We start from the raw sequence: 7,392 nt of genomic DNA, 5'->3' as shown, positions 1-7,392 counted from the left end.
GGGCACTAACTGAGTGGTTAGCTCTATCGCAGGCTGCCTTTGTTCACATGAATTAACACGCTATGCATTTCTAATGAAAGCTAAGAGAACTCTAGGACTCTGCCTCTCCTAAAGTGGAATTCTCGTATCTAAATATCTAAACTGCTTGAGAGGAAATCGTATCCACTTCCTGTGTGAACCGACCAGTCGAATATATGATTTGAGCCTTTCTGAATTAAATTATTCTTCTTTCTTCGTTATGTCCAATTTAAATAGAGCGTTTGAACTTGTAACCTTGATCTGACGGCTTTCCCTTCTCCTCCTCCTCCCGAAATCTCTTCACGCATTCGCTGTGGTATTTTTTGCGTTCATCTGTCCACTGTTTTCCAGTGGACTCTTTAGCCTTTTCCTCGAATCTGTGATTTTCAACCAGAATTCCATAGACTTGACTTTTTGCCAACAGCCATACAATGGTGACTACACCGGTTCTCGTCCGATCACTGTAGTTAAGTGCCATTGGGCGTGGTCAGTACTTGGACGGATGACCGCTGCGGAACACCACGTGCCGTTGGATTAATTCCCTTTACGGGCTGCCTGGCCGAGGCGGTAAAGGCGTGCTCGGTTCACCCGGAAGGTCGTGGGTTCGTTACTCGGTCAGGAAGTCGTAAAATTTAAGAAACGAGATTTCCACTTCCAGGGTGCACATGGCCCTGAGGTTCACTCAGCCTACACCAAAAATGAGTAAAATATTAATTCCTGGGTGTAAAGGCGGCCGGGCATAGAGCTAACCACTCTACCCCACTAAGTGCCGAGGTTACGGATGGTGGAAGCCTTTACCTTCCACCCCTCCAGGTGCCTTCATGGAATGTACGGACATGACTTTGCTTTGCTTTACGATTTTTACGGTATCGTCTGTAACGTATATTTCCTGTAAATCCTGCTTAATTTCTTCCAACCAGTTGATCTTGACCTTCCTTGAATTGATTATAGTTAATGGTCAATTTCGAAAGAAATACATGTGTCTAAAAGATTTTATGATGCAGGTTCTGTGGCTCAACGTTCATGTTAATGAAGGTATGTTGAACTGACTTTCGTCTCCGGAAGCATAGGGCAGTAATGTGAAGTACGATAAATCTGTACCAAGCACAGTTTGAATGAGGACAATTTCGGAATGTATGGTACGGTACAATACCTTTTCAAAGGTAGTGTCCGTATACATTTTAGACTTATTATTATCTGAAATGGAAACTACGTGAGCGCTGGGATAAAGCTACACTCCAGTTTCCTGTAGAGCGCTGAGTTGCAGCACTCCTGGTAGCCCTTGTGTCAGGTCATCCAAGCAATCATTTCGTAAATGCTTTTCAACAACATCCTTAATACAGGAATAATATTTAATGAAATTAAACATCAACTACTTCCCCTCACCCTTTTGCATGATACTTTTAAACCACCAACGGCAGGTTTAAAATTAACTGCTTATTGTTTAAAAGCATTGACTTCGTTATACGTAGTACAGTCGTTAAGTTCTGAGACTTGACGCCTGGAGGATAGGCAACGGCATAACTTTGTGTGTTGCACACAATGCCGCATTACAAGGCGTTCACCTACACAGAACCACATCCACCCTCAAAATAGTCTTTGGTATAGCTGCTGGAAGCACCGCTGAAAGGAAACAAAATGTTTCGTCTCCAGTTATTATCCGGTTGAGAAACGTCGGATCATCGTCAGCACTACTGATGAGGTCATCACAAATCGTCGTGCGATCATCACGTTGTTCTTACGACAGGATTCGTGGCACACTATGTTGGGTAACACGAGACATGTTGAGGTCATCCGTCAGAATTTTTTGGCAAGTACCATGGCTGACCCCTATAGCTGCTGCGAGATCGTCTACGGATTGGGAGCGGTTAGCACGCACCAAGTTTGCAACTTCTTAGATCTTGCCTTCCATTCGAACTGTTTGTGGCTGACCAGTACGCACATCATCTTCCAAACTGTCCCGTCCTTGCACAAACCGTCGGTGTCACCTAAACACAACACTGCTACTCAATGCGTCCTCACCGTAAACCTGCTATATCATTTCAAACGTTTCGGCAGCGGTTTTGCCTAATTTCTGGCAGAACTTGATGTTTGACCGTTGCGCAAACTGTGACAAGTCAAGGTCCGACGGGCGCATTCAAATCATCGTCACAACATCTGCTCCCAATGCATGCACTCAACTGTCTCTTACATGGACGAGAGACTATCCGACATGGTACCATACCACGGCGCCACCTTTGTGCTATAGTGTACCACAGCGCCATCATGCTGCCAGTCTCAGAACTTAATGACTGTACTACGTATAGGTCAACATAATATTGATACATCAGACTTAATCATCGCGATTCATGTAAATACTGTATATTGCGTACAAAAATGTAAACAGTTCATAGATTCATAGTTACATATCCTCATCAGAGATGTCGGTTTCTGCCCAATAAGAGCTTGAACGTTCCTAACTTATAATATGTTACATCGAAAATCTATCATCAGGAAGTACACCGTTGCTCCAATTTTCAATTCTTAATTTCTGAAATTTCTGGGCGTACTAATTTTTTCATAATTTAGGAATTATCTAGAGAGTGCATAGATCTTTCATTATGTCTATGACTGTGTTTCATGTGCTTTCGAATAATTCCAGATGATTCAGGCCTGAGGGGGTTTACCAGGTGAGTTGGCGCTGAATTTCCCTCCCAAATAATAATCGGTGTGAAATCTGTAGACACGTGTAGGTTTCCTATTAAGACCGATTATGAATACAGTAACTGCAGCCCTCATAACGATGTCAACCACAGCTTTGTCCGACTTATAAAAAGTGAGAGCCCCTTTCCAAATTAAAATGATAACGTTTTCATGTATAGTGATAAACTCCTGTAAGTTTGAATATTTTGAGACGCTTACGGCTATGAAACTTTAACATTTTATCACGTTCGGATGACACGTTGTGATGTTACGTACTTTCAAATTCGAGGCTTGTCCGCAGAATGCAAAAAAAAAAGAAAAAGAAAAAAAGAAAAAGAAAAAAAGAAAGCACGTTCTTTTCTCGTTCCGATTAAAACAGCTGCAGCAAAAGCATGACAAAAATGATATATTTTAGTGATAAACGTATATAGAATGGAGCTGTAAATGAGCGCAATTAGTTTGGAGATTGGTGTATCGATTCATTTTTTTTTTGAAGTTTTAACTCGGGTATCCATATATTTGAATCCGAAAATAAGCTACCAGAGCCGTAAACATGGTCATCCGCTCCTGGATTAATGAAGGTTATTCGAACTTTATTATATACTGCGATAGATGTGATATTTTTCTCTCGGAAATCGATTAACACATACATTATTCAAAATGGTGATGGCGGAAGATTACCTGAACTGGTAACGCAGAGATGCCCATTTTTGGTGTAGGTGGACATGGAAGTACAGTGCTGCATTCAGACGGTGAAACAATTCAAAGAAGTTAAGTTTGGCGTTCGCTGATTCATAATTTCTTTCACTTTCTGTGTTCATATTTCTGTGAAGTGGAATTCAACCCATTAGATACGATTTCTAATAAGAAGGAAATTAATTGAACACCTTCCTGGAATAAAGATGTTAACAAAACATTTTTGAAAAATTTAGATTTCAGTGGAAACAGAGCGTATCATCTCGCCTCTAGGCTGTATTGTCATCTTATGTCTTACATTTGAACTTCAAACTGTTTTATAGCCAGCTGAACTCCGTGGTGTGAGAATGGAACATCAGTCAATATAGTGGACAGTGCTTGAGTTGGTTCATCACCAAGTGTAAAAGATCATTTAAATAAAGGACGTAAGCGATATCATATCTATAATTTGAAATATTCTGTTGACATTTGTATTGTTGCCAACGGCCGTAGCCGTGATGAAACACCGGATCCCGTGAGATCTCCGAAGTTCAGCAACATTGGGCGTGGTCAGGAGTTGGATGGGTTGCCACGCGCTGTTGGTGGGGGGTAAGGGAATGGAGGAGCGGAAAGGAACTGGCCACCCTACCGCACGTAAACTCCGGCTCAGCAACACCTCTGCGGAGGTTCGGACCTGCCTATTTGTATTGTTGTAATTTATATTTTTACACTTATTTGCTATCATTTGAATTCCAAGTGCATGTACAGGATTCCTCTTCTGTTATGTATCAAAATAAGACGTACTTGTAGTTTATTTCCCTTTGTTTAACTTTACAATTCATACATTATTTCTAAAACCTTAATTTATGACTAGGGCCCGGATTATTTAAAAATGAGTATGCGCATATGGAAATACATATCTTGAACGTTAGTGCATAGACTATATAGATATATTTTTCTCTTATTTGTGATCGATTGTTATCCAAGATTTATGAACGAAATGATAATCTAACGAACTCTGTATGTTGTACAATCCCTCGGCACACAAGAAGCCTTCCCAGATCAAGGAAAATGCTTTCAGTGTCGCAATAAAAGCAGGTATACGGATAATGGTTCTTTTTACAACAGCTATTTCCTTCTTTCTCACATTCCTTCCTCCTTATAGTAGCCTCCAAAGGTTTTCATAAACAAGTGCGTTAATCTATTAACTTGTTCTTCGTCTAATGCAGCGTTTTTACCAAATTAAAATGTAAAAATGCCTAAAGATAAGAGTTCAAGGTTTTTAATTAAACTGTGGTTGTCAGACAATAGTGACTATACAAGTGACACTGATGTAGAGTACTGTCATGTGTGTGACAAGACTGTAAAATGCGATACAAAATTTCAAACTGAACAGGATTCGAAAACAACTTCACATCTGAGATCGAAAGAATAGAGTAAGAATACGCAACACTACTTTAACCGATGTGAAAACACAGCGTGAACAGTACATTTTCCGCTTATATTTGTAAAACATTTGTATGAAGGTTGAATAATCAACATCTACGCTCGCTTCTTGAAAAGTATTGTGCTAATCAAAGGATATCAGATGAATTTACCCTTAGGAAGAATTATTTACTTTCAATGAACGCTTCTGTCGTGGATTAGATACGATCCGACATAGGAGAGAACTAATAATGTTATTGTATTTACGTCCCACTAACTACTTTTGCGGTTTTCGGAGACGCCGAGGTGCCGGAATTTTGTCCCGCAGGAGTTCTTTTACGTGCCAGTAAATCTACCCACACGAAGGAGAGAACTGTCTCTGGATATCGGTAGATGAAATAACCCATTCGTGTGGTGGTCGATACATTGCAAACTTCATAGTGGGTAAATTATGTCCAGGAGAACCCGGCAAACCACATTTACTTCCGTGCAAATTGCTAGAAAAATCCAACCAGGCTACAGTTGCAAGATTTATTAACTATTTCCTGCGAATTCTGTGGCTTATTGAATCGGAGGGTGATTGTGCGCCTTTTAGTCATCGTATATGATGAAAGCTGGTCAGTCTCTTCGAGTATTTTTCCAAATCGCATCACTGTCACATGTTTTTCCCATGGATGCTATCGCATTGCAGAAAAGATTACGTACTCTCTTTCCATGCGTCATTAAAGCAATTTCAAGTGGGGAAAAACATCTGTTTCTAAAAACACCGGCTCGTGTACAGTTGTACAAAACTCATCTGCCTCAGGTTTCTCTTCCGCCGGAACCTGTCCTCACAAGATGGGGAACTTGGTTATCCGCAGTATCGTTCTACCAGGAGAAATTTAATCAAGTGAAAGGTGTAATTAAAAGTATTGATGATAGTCATATTGCGTGTGTTCTTGAAGTAAAGTGCGCATTTGAACCTGAAACTGTATATAAGGATATCAGTATCGTCCATGTGCATTATTCATCACTTTCGAAGGCGATTGAGGGCATAGAAATTCGCAGTACACCCCTACACCAATCCCTTCAGTTAATTCAAAACACCCAGTAGTCCTTTTAATGGTTTCCGTGGTGAAATTGGAGAAAACGTTAGAAGGAAACTCAGTGCGGTGTTGGACTCAAACCCAGGAATGAAGAAGAATCAATCCATAAGCAACTAAATAAGTTGAATCAGGCAGTCAATGCCAGTGTAAAAGTATTGCCCAGTTACGTCTGTCGACGTAGAACGATTATTTCCAGGGATAAAAATTAATTCTGTCCGTCAAAAGAAAGTCATTGATCCCTGAAAACATTCAAAAACTGTTGATAACCTACTGCCATGCATCATTTTGTAAGGAATGAAACATTTTTGTCAGTTTAACACTGGGTTAAAATTAAATAATGCGTTTGGTAGGTGCATTTTTTATTTTAGTGCATATTTTCAACATATTTAGTACATATGTTCATGCATATACAGTATTTGGAGATTTTAATGTATATGAATCCGGGCCCTAGTTATGACAATAAAATATTCTTTTTAGTAGATTGACTAATTTGAATACTTGCATATTCAATTGGTTCAAGTAGGTATACCATGAAATAAACCCCAAAAATAATTTCATTTTCTCCAGAAAAATACTGATTTGTTGGTTAAATCCTTATTTTGGGGAGGTCTACAATTAAAGTACTGTAAAGTATTGTGTTCCTAAAAAAGACACTTACGTTATCCTGTGAAAAAAATACAATGTTGGTGCATGAATGCTTCCAACTCCTATTTTTATTGATAAAGCTGAATTTAGTTACTCAAATAACAAAATGAGGAAACAAGAAAGTAAAAAATTAACCAAAAGCACTGGTATATGGTGAATATCTGAACAAGAGAAGACGATCTATTTACGGTTGTATTTTTTTGAGGTAATCTATAAGTAGCTCAGTTTTGCAGGTCACCGGTATGAGGACGTAAGTTGTCGTCGTTCTACGGAGCACTTACGAATTACCAAATCACTGAATCAAAGACGATATTGGTGCTACTCGTAAAATAAGTCATATTAACCAAGTCTTTTTCCGTGGTTTCCCATTTTCACACAAGACAAATGCTGGGGCTGTACCTTAATTAAGGCCACGGCCGCTTCCTTCCAACTCCTAGGCCTTTCCTATCCCATCGTCGCCATGAGACCTATCTGTGTCGGTGCGACGTAAAGTCCCTAGCAAAAAAAAAAAAAAAAAAGAATTAACCAAGTCTCTCGTCGATTCTTGTTCTGAAACTCGGAGAGAAACTTAGAAATCGCTGCTGAACCTCAGGGGAGAAAAGAAACATTCTCTTCCTAGAATACTTCTTTGTCAGCGGCCAATATTTCAATGTAAACAAGTGAATTCAATTGCACCCTTGAGCACACATTGTTGAACACATATACATTATCTCGACAGTTGACAGAAATGGAGAGAAGGAAGGTCTTGCCTGGAATTTCAAATACTGGGGTTATAGGTACAAGTAATTCAAGTGATCCATTCTTGATCAGTTCGGTTTGGGATAACGAGTCTCCTGTGTGATCGATGTTTCTCTAAAAGGAT

The 7,392-nt window shown here is 39.6% G+C and overlaps 1 pseudogene; it reads left to right on the top strand.

The window, feature by feature from the left end:
- The first annotated feature begins 434 nt into the window (after positions 1-434).
- On the top strand, positions 435-553 carry LOC136876560 (5S ribosomal RNA; annotated as a pseudogene).
- The last annotated feature ends 6,839 nt before the right edge of the window (positions 554-7,392 follow it).

This window comes from Anabrus simplex, chromosome 6 (genome assembly GCF_040414725.1).
Source record: "Anabrus simplex isolate iqAnaSimp1 chromosome 6, ASM4041472v1, whole genome shotgun sequence".
NCBI lineage: Eukaryota > Metazoa > Arthropoda > Insecta > Orthoptera > Tettigoniidae > Anabrus > Anabrus simplex.
This window is presented reverse-complemented; position numbering and strand designations above follow the sequence as displayed.